Below are 16,685 nucleotides of genomic sequence, written 5' to 3' on the forward strand. Positions count from 1 at the left end.
CTAACGTGTGCTAAAATGCTGTGCTGGGGCAGCCTTGTAAATATCGCAGCGATATTTACAAGGTTGTCAATCCGGGTTACGCCCAGTAATGCCCACTTTGTATCTCATTAGAGATGCAAAGGGAGGCGATGGGAAAAAGGGTGCTAACATGCGATTATGCATGTTAGCACCCTCTTGTAAATAGGGTGATATTTTTGATCTCTGCTTTTTTGGCTTTTTAAGCCAAAAAAGCAGAGATAAAGCCCTTGTAAATATGCCCCTGTGTGATGTGCCAGGAACTGGTGTATGAGACCAAACTCAAGTCTTGTGATGCATTTCTAGGCAAGAAGGACGAGTGTATACAGATGTCACTAGTAACCCTGCCAAGGAGTATTGCTTATACGCGTACCAGGGCGATAGTGTCATATGTTAAACTTGGTAGCCGTTTACAATTTATAACTTTTAACTCCTTCGACGCTCATGAGCCACGGCGCTCCGGTGCTCATGGCCCGTGGAACGCTCAGGTGCGGGGAGAATTCCCCCGCTGTGCTGAGCGTTCCACGGGAGCCAATGCACCTGTGACGAGCTCAGCTCGTCATGAGCACCGGAGCGCCGTAGCTCATGACGAGCTGAGCTCGTCATGAGCATGGGGGCGCTGTGCGCGCCCCCCTCCCCCCCAGCACAGCGGTGGAATAACCCCCGCAGCGAAGGGGTTAACATAGGTTCCTATGATGTTTCTTTAGCAAGGTCTTAAAGGCAACCTCAAAGGGTTGTGCTTTAGGTCTTTTTAGGGACAATTGATCACAAACGTTGTCTTGATTATCAAATATAATGCTGAGACACTCGTAAACAAGTTCTTTCTCTATCTTCTATGCTTGAACCACAAACTAGGGTTCTTGCGTTTCAGGCTGAGGATGAACACTTTCATTTTGTCCGAATTAATCTCCATTTCCTTGGTTTTGCCGTAATTGGAGGATGAAGTTATACGTCTGATAGAAGTTTTACTCAATAAAACAACATCATCCACATAATTAAGCACTTTGTTTAAGTCCTGAATATGGAGCTTAACACCTTCGCTGCGGTGGCTATTCCGCCGCAGCGCTATGGGGGCGGGGGGCCGCGCGCCCATGCTTGTGACGGAACCGCTCCATCACCAGCCTCGGTTGAGCTGTGCTCATGACGGATCGGTTCCATCATGGCCCCGCCCGCTGAATAGAACGCGCCACGCAGGCGCGAAATCAGCACCGCGCAGGCACGTCGAGTGGGCCATGACGGAACCGCTCCGTCATCAGCACAGCGCTACCGCGGCTGATGACGGAGCGGTTCCGTCATCAGCACGGAAGTGGTTAAAAACAAGCAGTGCCGAACACCCTATTGTTTTTAATCTTTTGTTGTACGTGTCTTGGCAGAGACAAGTTGTCCCTCACCCATTTGTACTCGAAGGTACCCCAAGTACTGGAGTAAACCAGCTGTTTGGCTTGTAATAGCTTCAGAGGTCTCCCCAGCAGTTAAGCTTTGCCCTTAGTGAGGGACTTGGGACTTTGTCAAAATCTGATGTTAAAACAACAAAATAGGCTTATAGCAATTAATTGGTGCTGATTGATGAAAGCTAAAATGTTTGTTATTGTTCCAGGGTGAACACCAGTTTGTTTTAATGGAACCAAATTGAGTTTGGTGGCCCATGCTTCTAGGTCCAGAATAGTAGACAAGCAAAGTGTTTGGCGCCCACATCCCACAATGGACTCGATTTATAATTTGCTGGTTTTGACACTGGGCCTTTCTTATCGATGGTGTGAAGTATGGATCCATCAATGATTCTGGGATCTTTTATGTTTGTAACCGAGAATTATCCCCGCGTGTGAGCGTTCCACGGCTCATGACGAGCTGAACTCGTCATGAGCACCGGAGCACCGGAGCACCGGAGCACCGGAGCACCGTGCCTCATGACGAGCTCAGCTCGTCATGAGGCAAAAATAATAGGTATGATGGAAACAGGCCTGGTGGAAGGCTGTTGGGACCGGGTGCTCCATCCGAACGGGTCCTTTGATCGCATCTGAAAGCTGCTGATGTCCAGAGTATACTGGTTTTGGGTTAAAGATCGTGATCTCATCGCGGGTATGTAGTGCGCTTTACAAATGATTGATGGATGGTCTATGTTAGATGTCCCATTTGGCTTTTGATAGGAAATCCCTACATCTTCTGAGATTAATTATCAAATTAGTTTTGTGTTTTGTGTTTGTACAAAGGCCAAGTATAGAATGTGTCCAGGTTGTGTTTCCTTGTCATTGAAATCACTGTTTTGTATTTTTCATGAAGTCTTGTATTTTCTTCCCTTCTAGGATATTATTTGGTTGTTTAGGCAATCGCCTTAATGCTTTATCCTGCTCATTTTTAGGTCTGCCTAGAGAAAGCTTTTGTTGTCTCGCCAGCTTCATGTTTTCTAAAAATAGATCATATTGCTTGTACTAATACATTCATAAAGAGGCTTTAGGCCAGTCTCTTGTATCTATTGGTCAGCTGAAGCGCCATTCAAACGGTGGGTCAACCCAAAGGATAGCATACATACAGTGGACATTGACACAGCCCCTTAAAACCATTGGCTTTTTTTGCCAATGACATTCACTCTTTGAGTCATCCCAGTGGACAGTCATTCGCATCAGTCACTGAGAGTGACTGCATTCTGCCCATTTATTCTCCAAGACAGCATGTGTAGGGGTGTACTGCCTAGAAAAAGAAAATGAGGTGCATATCAGCAACAGACGGCGATAAATATCGCAAAGCGTGCTTAGCGCTTTAATATTTATCGCCGTCTGTCTCTGAAAATGATCTACCGGTTAGCGCGCTGTAATCAACGCGTATCGCCGAGGTGATAAAAAATCCTGCAAAAGCGGCGATATGTGGGAAATAGCTGGAAATCCAGTGATATTCCCGCAGCGATAGGGGAAAGCTTGATGATAGGGAGATGTGGATTCAGCCATAGAATCCACCTCCCATGATATGCATAGCTAAGTCTGTTTTTTTGCAGACGTTAGCTTACGGCGGTAATCGAGGTTAGCGCTACTTTTCTGGACGTAACGCGGGCATTTATAATAGGGAGAACTTGTCTTTGTGACTGTTTTCCCTTACTGTTACTGAGGAACGCCTACTTTGCATGTCATTAGCGATAAATATCGCTGACATGCAAAGTGGCAAGAAAACGGGACATATTGCCAGTTAACTGCCGCTAACAGCTGTTAGCGACAGCTTGCTAATAGGGCGACAAAACTATTGCCGCTTTAGCCCCGAAAAGTGCTGCTAAAGCGGCGATATTGCCCTTGACAATATGCCCGAGTTTCTATGACCACAGACCAAATGTAAATGTGGGTGTACTTGTAAAGCGCACTGCGACTCCTTCCCGGAGTATCGTGGCGCTGGAGACCGCTGGGGAATCCGTCCTGGTTTTCCCTGTGAGATGGTCCCTTACTGGGTATCTCCAAGGTGAAACCAGGCATCCCCGGCGACTTGTGGGGGGCTGATGTAGAGATGAGGCAAGCTTAATGCCCAGAGTTGCCGAGTGTGATCCCTGGTTAGAGTAGGCACCGAGGCGAGAATTATCAAGTCCGTTGACCCTGGTCCATGACCCTGCCGCGTCGGGAATTGAACCCTGGTCTCGGGCCGTTCTCTGCTTCCGGGTCTGCCGCCTCTAACCAGTGAGCCACACCACTCAACTAGCTCAACACAAACTAGCTCTTGAGTTAGTTGTTATTTGCACACAGATTATCTCACGTGAATAGCACTGTGCTAATATTATGCTTAAACACTTTTCTAGAAGAACAGACATTTGAGGTGAGCAAATTCAGAGTGTCACTTGTGTTGTAGGGTGCTCTATACAGGAGCTGCTCTCCACCTAAAATTGGGAACTACCCAGTGTTCTCTCTTTGTTGCATAATTTATGTGCCACTCTATGCCTGAAATGGTATTCATGTCTGGACAAAGCTAAACCTCTCGGAAGAGCTATAATGACAGCGAAACACATTTCAGGGGTTGTTTTGATTAATTTCAGACTGACTTGGATAGTATTTTACCAATTCAAAGCTGTAATACTGTGCCTGGAGTGGTAAAAGTATTTTGCTATTTTACAGCTCGGTGTGGATGGCACAGTGCTAAGACTATGCTTAAAGACATTGCAGTAGAAATGGCAAAATACTTTGGGGCATATTCTCAAGCACTTATCGCCGAGTTATCTGCACTTTATCGCACCCAAAGTGCAGATAAGTGTATCCCCTCATTCACAAGCAGGTGCTAACAGCCCATATCACCAGTTTACCTGCGATAGCAGCCGTAAAAATTGTTGGCACCGATGACCCCGGTAACTAACGCTAAAGAGATGCAGAGTGGGCATTCCCGTGCCAAAAGCCGCAACAACACCACTCTGCAACATTCTCAACGACCAGCCAGTACTGCGATAAGATCACAAAACACGCGATAAAGCATGTTAGCAGCAGGAAAGTAACACCTGCTCTGACCTGGTGTGAAGCCGGACGACAGCCTGCACCACAAAAGGGAGCTCAGCCCAGAGTCACAACTGAAGACAAACAGAAGCCATGGAGCTACTGATCATGCAGCTCTGAGCCCCAACACCCACCGCCACCCCACCCAGGCCCGCCACCCCAGACCACCACAGAGGCAGCACAGACACAGACAGCAGACCTTCCAAAAATGCACCAGCCTCACAGTCTTAACACCAGAGTATGTAATTGCCCACTACTGGCTCAAAAGGACAACCATCCTCTGCATCCTGAACATCATTGCCCACAGGCTGACGGTACCAACACAGTGGACAACCAATAACCCTCCGCAGACAAAGCTGCTGGCTGTGCTGCACCTGTTGGCCTCTGGCACCTTCCAACCAACAACCGTCAGAGTCATAGGAGTCTCACAGCAAGCCCTATTAAAGTTGATCAAACCTGTCCTGGATGCCATCATCAGCTTGGTACCCCAGCGCCTTGACTCCCCCCCACACTGCGCAGGAACAGCTGGAGACCAATTCAATTCAATCGTGTCTCCTCCAGACTCTCTACACTCCAGGAAAAGCACACACCCCTGCCGTTATCGTACCACAATTAGGATTCCTATCCGTATCCTTTATTCTCTGGTCTTCGGTCTCCCGATAAAGGCTTGCCTGTACTCGGGTGCAGTAAGGAGGAGACGTTGTCGGGAGACCGATTGCATTGGACATAACTTTAATAGGCGACCTTGGGACCAAGTGAAGCCATAGTGCTTACTTTGAAAGATTCAACTGGCCACATGAACTCAATGATATACACGTTATTTGTGGTCCATGAATTATCAAGAAGGGTACTTGAAATTCAAATTGCGTCAAACCTAATATTTGTGGACAAGAATACTGAGATAGCGCGCATTAATTCTCCAGTGAGGATCATAACTTGAGAAACTTTAAGCCCTGATGAAGCCGTAGGTTAACCCTACCAAGGCAAAACTCGTTGGCACGAGGGATTGGAATTTGATGAAATTAAAGAAGAAAACAACAAGAGCCCAATCGACGTTTTGCTGATTCATTTAACATATCTAAAACTGAACATTAAAAGTGCATGCGTGCTCCGAAATACTGTTTAAGCATTGTTCAATCTCTGATTGAGTTAAGGGAAGTAGGGGCTTCTCTTCCCCATCTTTTGGATGCACCAAACTTATTATTTGTTCGGACTAATTGTGTGTAGATAACTATATGAGCGCCAGTATATCCTATACACCCAAAAGCATTTGCGTCGGGCAAGTAGATAGTCGAACTGCTCCGAACCACCGTGTCTTGCTAGAGCAAGTGAAGGTATATTTATACCTTAAAGGTGACTAGTTTGACGTAAAGTTGGGCATAATAACGTCAGTTAAGAACCCCAAGGGAATAGTAGTTCTTTGTAAAGTCCATGAGTTCTTGGACAAATCAAAATTCAAGCAAGGGGAGGTCCCTGACTGCTTAAGCCGATTTTCCAAGAAATCGTTGTGACGTTTTGGTACAGGTGGAAGTAGCCATGCCTGTATTTGGACTACATGGGCTATGTCTAAATATGGGTATGATTTCTATGCCTATATTAGGGCAAATGTAATTTGTACCTATATAAGGGCATAAATCGGGAATTTTCACTCGGATCCTAAAACGCCATACAACAGCAACACAGGCCCGCAGTACTCCTTTCTTGTTGACGTACTCCACCGGCTGACACAGCGGACTAGTCGGTCACACATTTGGAACTTAGTCTTGATTACACTATGGCAGTGAACATTATTCATGGCAGAGTTCATATCACTGTATTCCCTTTGAGGTGGTGCCACCAACTCAGTGCATGGCATTCCAACCACACATGTCTGTGGGCCCTTGCTGACTTCGGCCTACACTGCAGTCCTGCAGACCTCACACCAATCCACGGAAGTCCGTATCAGGCAGAACACAGCATCGTCAAAAGCTGCATACCCGCACAGCTCTGGTGCCACTACCTCAGTCAGTCACAAATCTTCTCCACAAGTTATTTCACCGTCGTGTGATAGGGATTCAGGAGGAGATGGCTGGACAGCAGTCGACCCGCGGCGGTGCCCTCTGCGGTGCCAAAGCTTCGGCGTGAAGCAAGGCGGTGCGGAGTGCGGTGCCCACAGGTCATGGTGCAAGCAGCGGCTCGGTGAAGGCATCAGCAGGCGTTGTCGGTGAGACCAGGGTCGCAGTGCGACGTTGTAGCGGTGCCCTCTGCAGTGCCTTCAGGACACGTGTTCGGCAGGGTCGTCATAGATGTCGTCGGGTGGCGTTCTTCGGGTTGCGGCACAAAACACACAGTACCCAGTGCTGCGGGTCAAAGAACCTGAAGTCTTTACTGTTCCTGAGACTTCGTGAACAGGGTACAAGCTCTACCTCAAGCCCTTGGAGAGTCTCACCAATTCGGTTGCAGAAAGTCCAGTCCAGGCCTTTCACTGCCCAAGGCAGAAGCAGCCACTGCAGGTCAGCCCAGCAAAGCATGCAGCAAAGTGGTCATTCCTTTCAGCAGTTTCTCTGGCTCTTCTTCGGTGCAGTCTTCTTAATCCAGATGAGTTATAAAGTTCAGGGGTCTGGGACCCAGTATTTGTACACAAAAATCCTTTAACCTGCCAGGCAGAGGGTGTCTCGGTGTCCGGCCAGAACCAGTTGGGCCTTCTCTGGCGTGAATTCCTGGCAGGAGGTGGAGTCAGCTTTGTTAGAGGCAGACCAGGCCCTTTGAGGTGCAAGGAAATCTCCTCCCTCTTCTCCGATTGTAACCCTGGTCTATTTAGCCCTTTCCTGACCCACCTAGACTATCGGGAGCCACCCTGCTTCCCAGCCATCTGTCGCGCCAAAAACCAGACAGGCAATCCACATTCCCGCTGAGGCACACGGGATGACCAAGCAAAATAATACCCACTTTCTAAAAGTGGCCTCTATGAACTCAGACTGGAAAGGGCACCCTCGCTGAAGGCTGCGTCTTTAGATGCTGAGTTAAGGCATACCAAACTTCAGTCCCTTATACCTTTTTCAGGTTACGTACGTGGGTGACACAATCCTTGTTGCAGGCCCACGAGTAGTGTTTGGCTCACAAGCCCCGGCACCCGCAGTGCCCTTTACTGGGGATTGACAAGCAAGTCACACATCCAACCATAACACAATTTACCACAGGAGCACCAGCGCTTTACCACTGATCAGCAGTGCGAAAGGCGCGCAGAAACGTTATACCAGCAAAAACAGAGTCAAAACCGGGAGGGCAGAAAACAAAAACTCGGGGGAAACACGCCAAAAGGTGCCAAGTCTACCAAGGAGTATGAGGAAGACGTAGTTCAGTCCAGAGGAGAAAAGGCACTCTGTTACGGAGGCGATGGGACCCTACCAGCAGCTGCACTGGTGCCACTGACTCTGTGCATCTTAAGCCAACGACACGTGGCGGTGGGCTACTGCTTACCGCTGCCTCCGGCACACACTGCGGTGGAGTAGGTCACACAATTGGAACTGAGTCTTGCCCTCTTCATGGCAGAGTTTATGTCAGTGTACAGGCCTCATCGCAGACTGCATCCCCTTTCAGCTCTGGTGCCACAAAGGATATGCCCCGAAATTCATGGGCATTCTCTGGCTGAACTTCGGTGGTGTCTGAGTTCATGGGCTGGGGGTTGTCTTCATCATCATGTAGATGGTGGTAAAGCGGAGTCTGTAGCATTCAACTGCGCCATTTGCCTGTTTCTGCTTGCTTCTGCCCTGTGTATCATGCCCTGGAAGGACACCTTCCACTGTCCCCCTTATCCCTCTGCGACATTCACCTTGGACATCGACGAGAACCCGCTCAGCTCGCGTGGCCCTACCACAGTGCATGGCAAGTCACAGTCCCCTGGCGGTGTGCCTGTGCCAGCCGCAGTGCATCCGGGGCCACTAACTCTGTGCAGCTAAAGTCATGCACCCTTGCTGTTTGAACCTTGTACTGCTGATTGTCTGATCACTGTTGTGGTTGTTGCCAGCACCACCTATCCCCTGAGGGGTGGCTTACACTACCCAACACCCATCCAGCACAGGATTCACTGGACATGTGACCCTGGCAATAAAAGGGGCCGGGAGCACCTGCCCGTAGCCAGTCCCACAAACTCACTCGGTGTGTCTGTGTGGTCATTATTACGCATGAGGACCCCGGGCCATAACACATAACATTGTGCTGTGTACAGCGGGTGCAACCAGGTCACTGCAGGCAGTAGGGTAGACCTGGGACATGTAGCTGTGTCGTACCTCCCTATGAGCGTAAGCGGAGTGGACATGCGCACAACAGTACAGCGAAGGGGTGTGGCTCTTCAACACGTGGATCTGTGTGTGGTTAAGTTAAGGCTTTCTCAAGGATGTGACTAATGTCTCTGTTTTAGTGTCTGCGCCACCAGTCCCGCAATGGACAATGTAACTATGTGCCATGCCACCGGAGTGCGGGCTAGGCCAAAGGGGTACATGAGGGAGGGCATGCCCGCTCGGGGTCAGGGATCACACATGCCAATTGTTGTGTGCGTCACTATTAGCGCTGCATGCGCCAAATGTCTACCCACAACCGCATGGCAAGTTCAGCCAGGCAGGTGCTCTACATCTCTGTCAGCCCTGTCCTTACAATGGGCCTACACACACGTGGCCGGACACCTTCAGCGCGCATCATCACTGTGTGTCAGGCTTGTGGACATGCGCAGACAGGCATGACAATGGTGTGCCATAGGGGTGCAAGTGATGCAACCGCACTGCGCACACTTGAGACTAATCTCGGAGAGAAGGAGGAGCAGCAGTGAGGCTACATAATACACATTGATGCCGCTCATTTGCAACAAGCAGTTCATGTCTCTTTGCACTGTCACAGGTGACCAAGGACTCTGCGCTTGGATGATGACACCCCTCCGATCCCCGAACACACAGGCCCAGAGGCAGTACAATTTGTGTGTTGCGTGGAACGCACATTTGGTGTGTTGAAGTCATGTTTCAGGTGCTTGGACGTCACAGGTGGTAGGCTCCTATACAGCCCAGTCATCGCGTGCAAGATGATTGTTGCATGTTGTGTGTTGCACAACATATGTGTTCGCAGCAATGCCCCATGGATACCAGTGCCAGATGCACCGGACGTTGAAGATGACGATGCAGCAGGTGGACCTCACCCCACTGCAGCCGCAGTACGAATAGCCTGTAGGAACACAATATTGACAATTTCTTCTCATGTTGACGTCACATTGTGACGGTCCTTGGCAATCATGGGACAATACGATGAATGACCACAGGCACAGCCTGTACAAATAGATGCATTCCAAGACACATTCCCTGCGTACATTTCACTCATCTGTACAGGCACATCACTCACACAAGTGTGGGTGCGACGTGTAGCGCTAGCAATTTGGAATTTGTTAATGGATGGTGGGTGTGTCACCTTTGTGCAGTGAGGCTGTTTAGGGCGTCACGTATTCTGACTGCCACTTCTGTGTGTCACAGTTGGTACGGTATCCCACTCCTCGGCGTTTCACATGTGTCGCACTTCACTCAATTTTGGCTGTCATTTGTGGCCTACAAGGGACAACAGGGCTTCTTGTGGGCTTTGATATGTGCAGCCATGATGCAAGGATGCACCCTGTGACTCCAGTCCCACGACATGGGCAACACGTACGTAAGGGGGAGTCACTGCCCCTACATAAGTCCATGCTTTCATAATTGTTTCATCATGGACATGGCACATATGTGTGCAGGGGTGTTGATAGTCCCTCTACAATGTGAATGGTTGATGCGGTTTCACAGTGTGTTCCATGTATGTTTCCGCATTGGCACAGTTTACATACAGACTGCATGTCAATATACATTGTGGTTGTTTGTGAGGTGCTGCCTTTCTGATGGGGATCAGTGGTCATTTGCGGTATGTCACAGCTGTGCACATCCATTATCATCGCACCATTTTTTTACTCAGCTTTTGTGCAGCATTTTCCCGTATGACGTGTGGGCTTCGCAGGCCGCTCACTGGTTATCGCTGATGTTTGTATCGCGATTGGCCTCATCGCTACTATTTACGCGTTGGTGTTTCTCGTTTTTTCGGTGTCGCCTTGGTTTTAATGCGGACATTTGATGCGTTATCGTGGGCCTATCACATGGTAGCGCCATGTTGTGAATACAAAGTTAACACAGCGTTATTTTGCTGCGCCAGACTGCAATAAGAAGAGTATCGTTAGGCTACTTTTGTGGTAATTATCACATGTTCTTGAGACTATCCCCCTTTGTCTCTTTCTAGCTCAGCATGGATTGCACTGTGCTAATCCTATCCTTAAAAACTTTGCCAGAAAAACAGACATTTGAGGTGTGCAGATTCAGAGTGTCTTTTCAAAAGATAGAGAGACAACAGAAGCAATTGTGGAATACCTCATTCAACATTAAACAGGTGCTCGTGGGCCTATTGTGAAACACAAGTCTTCTAATTAGAGTCTTTGGGCCAGATGTAGGTAAATATATTTTACCGACTCATTTTACCGATTCGGTATTTATGAATCGGTAAAATATATGGAGGGAGATGTAGGTAAATCCAGATGTGGATTTACCGAATCGGTAAAAGTCGGTATTTACCGATTCGGTAAATACCGACCGGTAATGCCCATTCATTCCTATGGGCTTTGAAGCCCATAGGAATGAATGGGCATTACCGATTCGGTATTTATGAATCGGTAAAATATATGGAGGGAGATGTAGGTAAATCCAGATGTGGATTTACCGAATCGGTAAAAGTCGGTATTTAACCAATTCGGTAAATACCGACCGGTAATGCCCATTCATTCCTATGGGCTTTGAAGCCCATAGGAATGAATGGGCATTATCGATTCGGTATTTACCGAATCTGTAAATACCGATTTTCACAAGGGTGCAGGGGGTGTCACTTTGACACCCTCTAGCACCCCCAAAAAAGGTTCGGGTGCCATGTGGCAGGCATACCTGCCCTAAGGGCAGGTCTGCCTGTCATATGGCACAGGTGTGCATGCACACCGGAATCGGTATTTTACCATCAAATTGAATTTGATGGTAAAATACCGAATTTGTAGGGCTTGTGGGACTCAGAAGAGTCCCACCTATATATCATATTTACCGAATCGGTAAAAATACCGATCGGTAAATTTACAGAATCGGTAAATTTACCGATTCTGCCCCCTACATCTCAAAATCCTTTTACCGGTCGGTAACGGCCGAATTCGGCCGTTACCGACCGGTAAAACCCTACCTACATCTGGTCATTTATGACATGTGTCCTGGTAGGTACATCATACCACACACCTATGATGTAAGTCACAGCTCTTTTCTTGCTGCTGAGGTGCAGGGCGAACATGATGGCAACGAGCCTTGAAAGTGGGGCGTGTGCAGCTGTTTCTGGCCCTAGAAGAACGCACACTGGACTTAACCATTGAGGAGTGATTCGCGTCATAAATGTGTGGTATGATTCACCTACCAGGATACGCGTCGTAAAGAGTCTAATTAGAAAACGTGCACCGTGGCTCCTGAGTGATATCAGGACCCAACCTTGAATCCCACATGTTTCTAGTTTCCGACACGTCTTAAATCAAGAAAATCCACATGTTTACCAGTGGTTCATATCTCTTGCCCTGATGAAGCCTTTGTAAGCTGAAACACATAGACTGTGCTACCTTGGAAACTGTGGTGATAGCTTGCACTCAGGTTTGGTAGGAAACACTGCTCTATTAAAGACAGTCAGGCACAGAGAGCACGGCCACTCCAACGCCAGCCACAGTACAAACTCGTTGGTGGAACCCACCCACGCAGCTAACAATTAGAAAGAACACTGGGGGTGTAATGCAGCATAAGATAGGAAGCACTGCTAAAAGCAAGTGCCAGGTTACAACAGAAACACATAATAGTGAAAAATCCTCCACTAATAACCAAGACCCACGAGCATCTGTTTAATGTTGAATGTGGTATTCCACAATTGTTTGTGTTGCCTCTGTATCTTTCGAAATATGTATTTAATGTGTAGTCAATGTGCAACTCGCCATTGAGGAGGGCAACGGGCTCTGTCAATTGTAGTGACTATTTCAGACGGTGCAGCTTTGAACTCCCTGGCTGCCTTCCTTTCTTGTTTACATTCAGCGTGTCGCTGGTGTTGTAGGGTGCTCTGTACAGGAGCTGCTCTCCACCTAAACTTGTGAACTACTCAGAGTTCGCTGCTTCTTTTTTTGCATAATTTATGTATCACTCCAAGCCTGAAAGTGTATTGTTTTGACTTATACTCCATGCTTCCTTGTGTCTAGTTGAAGCTAAACCTTTCTGAAGAGCTATAATGATAGTGATACACGTGGCGGGAGTTGCTTTTATTAATACCAGGTTGGTTTGGATGGTATGTTACCAATCCGAAGCTGTAATACTGTCCGTGGAGTGGTAAAAGGCTTTAGATATTACAACTCGGTATCAATGGCTCTGTGCTAGACATGCCAAAAGACTTTGGACCATATTTAAGAAATTGTAACGGAGCGCAGCAAGGTCAGGCAACAACACATCATAACACAATAAGGTACATTCCAGAGTTTTTCCCAGTGCTGGTGATGAAGCAAAGCTTCGCATATTTTGCGGCTTGCCGAAATCAAGAACCTCGTTTATGTGTAATAAGGTAACAAAAATGTATGTTTACTAACATTTATTTTGTTTAAGCAAAGTTCCCGAAGCTTGCCTGTGTGTATTTCTAATGAATTAATCCGTGTCCCTAAAAATGGCCGCCGCTTGTATTTAGTTACTGCGCATGCGTCAGCCACACTCACGTGTCCTGACGCGTCTGCAGAAGTGGAGGGAAAGTTATGCGCATGCGTAATTCATAGCTGTGCTTATCATGTGGTACTGCTCGTGCCACTGCTCTTGTGTCCGTATCAATGTAGCTAACATTTTATGCAATAAGTTTATTTCTTGATGATGATTTAAAAGTACAAACCCTGTGATGTGTTTTCATAATGACATTATTATGTATTAATTTGTTTTCGCTTACTTTTCATGTACCGCGGGAAATGGGGGTCTGAGTGAAAGGAGAGCCATATTGGAGGTCCCTTCTGCGCCTGTGCGACATTCGGCAGCACGAGGGACCTTGACAGATGGAACACCGCCAGTTGGCAGTGATGGGCAAGATGCTCCTGAGAAAGTCACCTCTGCCCTGCAAGAACAGCGAATGTGGCTCCTTATATGATACATTGTAATATTGCGCTACTGTTTGCCGTGTAACTTCTCATGGGAACCCCAAACCTGCTAGGCGGTACCCAAATATGTTAATGAAGGCTTCAAATCGTGTATTGTGATTGGTGTGTTGCCCAAACCCTACCTTAGGACCAATCGAAATTGAGGGATTCTGACACTTTGCAACATTGGGGGGTGGTACACTGTCCCCAAACTGTATATCTACCCTGGGTTCACCTAGTGAACCGTCCGACTTGTCTGGTTTAGCTGACCTGTCACTGACCCAACGCACTCAATAGGTGACTGAAGATACAGAGCGCTGCGGAGCACTCTGTCCGAATTTGACCATAGACTAAGGTTCTACTGAACCTTAAAGTGCTGGCAAGGACTTAGCTGGGAGTTCGCTGACTCAATCGGGGTCTTGATCGATAGCTGCAGAGCGGGTGGAGCGCAGGCGTTGCTTCCGAACTGTGGGTTCCGGTCCTGTCCTGAAGAGGGTCCTGTCCTGAGGGTTTGCTGTACCTGTCCTGAGGGTCCTGTCCTGATTCGTTTTCCGAGGGTATCCTGTCCTGTCCTGGGTGTCCATTCTGCACCTGCTGTCCTTTGAGGGGTATCCTTCCTTGAGGGTTTCCTGTCCTTAACTGACCCGTGGCCAGGGTTTGGTTTCCACACTTTTCTAGGTAAATATTGCTCTGAACCTCTTGAAATTCCTGCACCTTCTGAATTTCTAACTTTTGCTTTAATAAAGTTCAACATTGCATATGTTATATTTTCCATGCCTTTCCGCAACTATTGAAAGTCATTTATATTTTTCCATAAAGTTTATTCCTATGTCTTCTCATTTGTTAGAAATTATATTTTGCATAGCAGTGTGTCATTTCCTGATATGGTCTAGAACTTCGTTGCCTAGGTTGTTCAAAGGCCCCTTCACCTTAAGTGAAGCGTGTTATTCATTATAAACTCTCCTATAGTCACTCACACTTAGGTATCCCTGTTTAGATAATACTGACTTGCATAGTATCTTTTCTCATTACATTTTATTAGTACTTTGATGATTACTCTGTCATTATTTCTTTATGCTTATGTGATTTACGTTATCTTGGTTATTGATTGCCTTGTTTTATTGTACCTCATGCAAGAAAATAATGAACTTTAGATAAACATTTTAAAACTTCAGTTGTCCGTGGTCATTTAAACAGTATTTGAATGTTATTGGTTGGGTTTGTATTTTGCTGCCTTTCTTTTACAGCTAGCTCCCTGATTCATTGTGGTCATTAGGCACCCGCATCGGTGGATGGTAAGTCGGGTGCACCGAAATTTGGTAGCAGGGAACACACACACACCAACTTGATAGAGCTCGTGAAGTCACCTGATCGATGTATATGGTGATTTTGAAAAATATATGGGCCCTGAAGCCGGAAACGGCGAAAACTGTTGGTCGGGTGGCCTCGCGCGCTCTATCAGTTTTCTGGTAGCTAGAGGATGGTTAGGGACTAGCTAAAGGTTAGGCAGGATTAGTTGGACTAGTTAAGTCGGAAGCTGCTATTATATTAATGCTGCTATAAGAGTGGCTGTTCTAAGAGACCTGATCAATCTCTTGTGAATACGCACGAATAATATCTTGTAAAAATAATTCATGAATTACTGTATTGCCATTATTCTTGTTCTTATATTGTTATATGTACTAATCCATGCAATTGTCAATCGTCTAGTTGTATGTTGTCCGAACTCCCCGGGGAATTGAAAGGGCAAGTGGTGAATAGAATCCATTGTCCTGAGGTCACAGGTTCGAGGAAAGTTAGGTGCAGGTTAGGATAACCGGGAAGCACTAACTAGGGTTTTCTGAATACATGTGTGAATAAATGACAGTAACGGGGTTCATTGGCAAAATTCCCATAGTGGCGTAACCTAGTAAGGGTCACATCGGAAAAGTAGCAGGTTCCTCGGAGCTAGCGTGAAAGCAGAGGGGTCCGCTGAGAAACCTTAAACTCGGAATATATCCCGGAAAGAAGTGGATGAGTTTAGGGGAATAACAGGTTCACCGATGCTAGAGTGAAGGGTAGGCGGAAGAGATCTGCCCGCAGCAAGTGAAAAGTAAATGGAAGTAGTTTACTTGCAGTAAAAGAATTCTTTCTCTGTCTAGACACTTGAGCACTGTGGCGAATGTGTATTTGTTGTAAAATAACCAAGCACTGAGCACTTTAAAAGAAAGAAAGTTTCCGTTACCTTGTGAAGGGAGGGAGTCAGTCGCGAAGCGTCTCTGACGTCACTCTGTGCCGCGCTGGGATTGGTAGAAGCAGCGGGCGGGTAGCGGAGCTGAAATTGTAAAGGAGGGGTGAGCGCCGGAGCGTGGGAACTGTCTCACGAAGGGGCCGCGCACCCATTGGCGGAGCTTATTTTGTGTCGCGCACCCATTGGTTGCACGAATTTTCTGAAGCGCGTTCTGATTGGAGGTAGTTTGTAAACAAAGTTAGCGCAGAAGTCGTATGTGGCACTCGCGGACTACAGAGACTCGACCTGATCCAAGGCATCTAGGGTTTGAAAGGGATCAGTGGAAGGCTAATAGATACGATATTATGTACGGAACCAAGAGAAAAATGTCCCTTGTAAGTAAGGTGAAAAATTATTTTAAAACGGACAAACCGATTAAATCTAGAGAAGGTGTTCTTGTCCCAGCACCCAATACTCCCGCCTCATTCATGATGTTTGACCGAGGGTACAATACTTGTGTGTGGCTGGAGAATTGGGTGAAGTACACAAAAGATGACGGAGTATTGGCTTTTCCGTTAGATGGTACTTTCAATGGTAGGATCTTATTTAATTTAAGAACCCGAATGAATGAACTGCATCCCAGACCGAGACTAACGCAGTATGAGGCATTAGAGGAATGGGAGATTGAGGCTTTTGAAAGAGAAAGACCCCGAATGGACAAGGGTTTGACCAAGTGGTACCCCAGGCAGAAACAGGAATCCAGGGATAAAAGGATGAAACAGTGGAGGCAGAGCATGATTGTTGA

The sequence above is a fragment of the Lissotriton helveticus genome, chromosome 12 (assembly GCF_964261635.1).
Source record: "Lissotriton helveticus chromosome 12, aLisHel1.1, whole genome shotgun sequence".
NCBI lineage: Eukaryota > Metazoa > Chordata > Amphibia > Caudata > Salamandridae > Lissotriton > Lissotriton helveticus.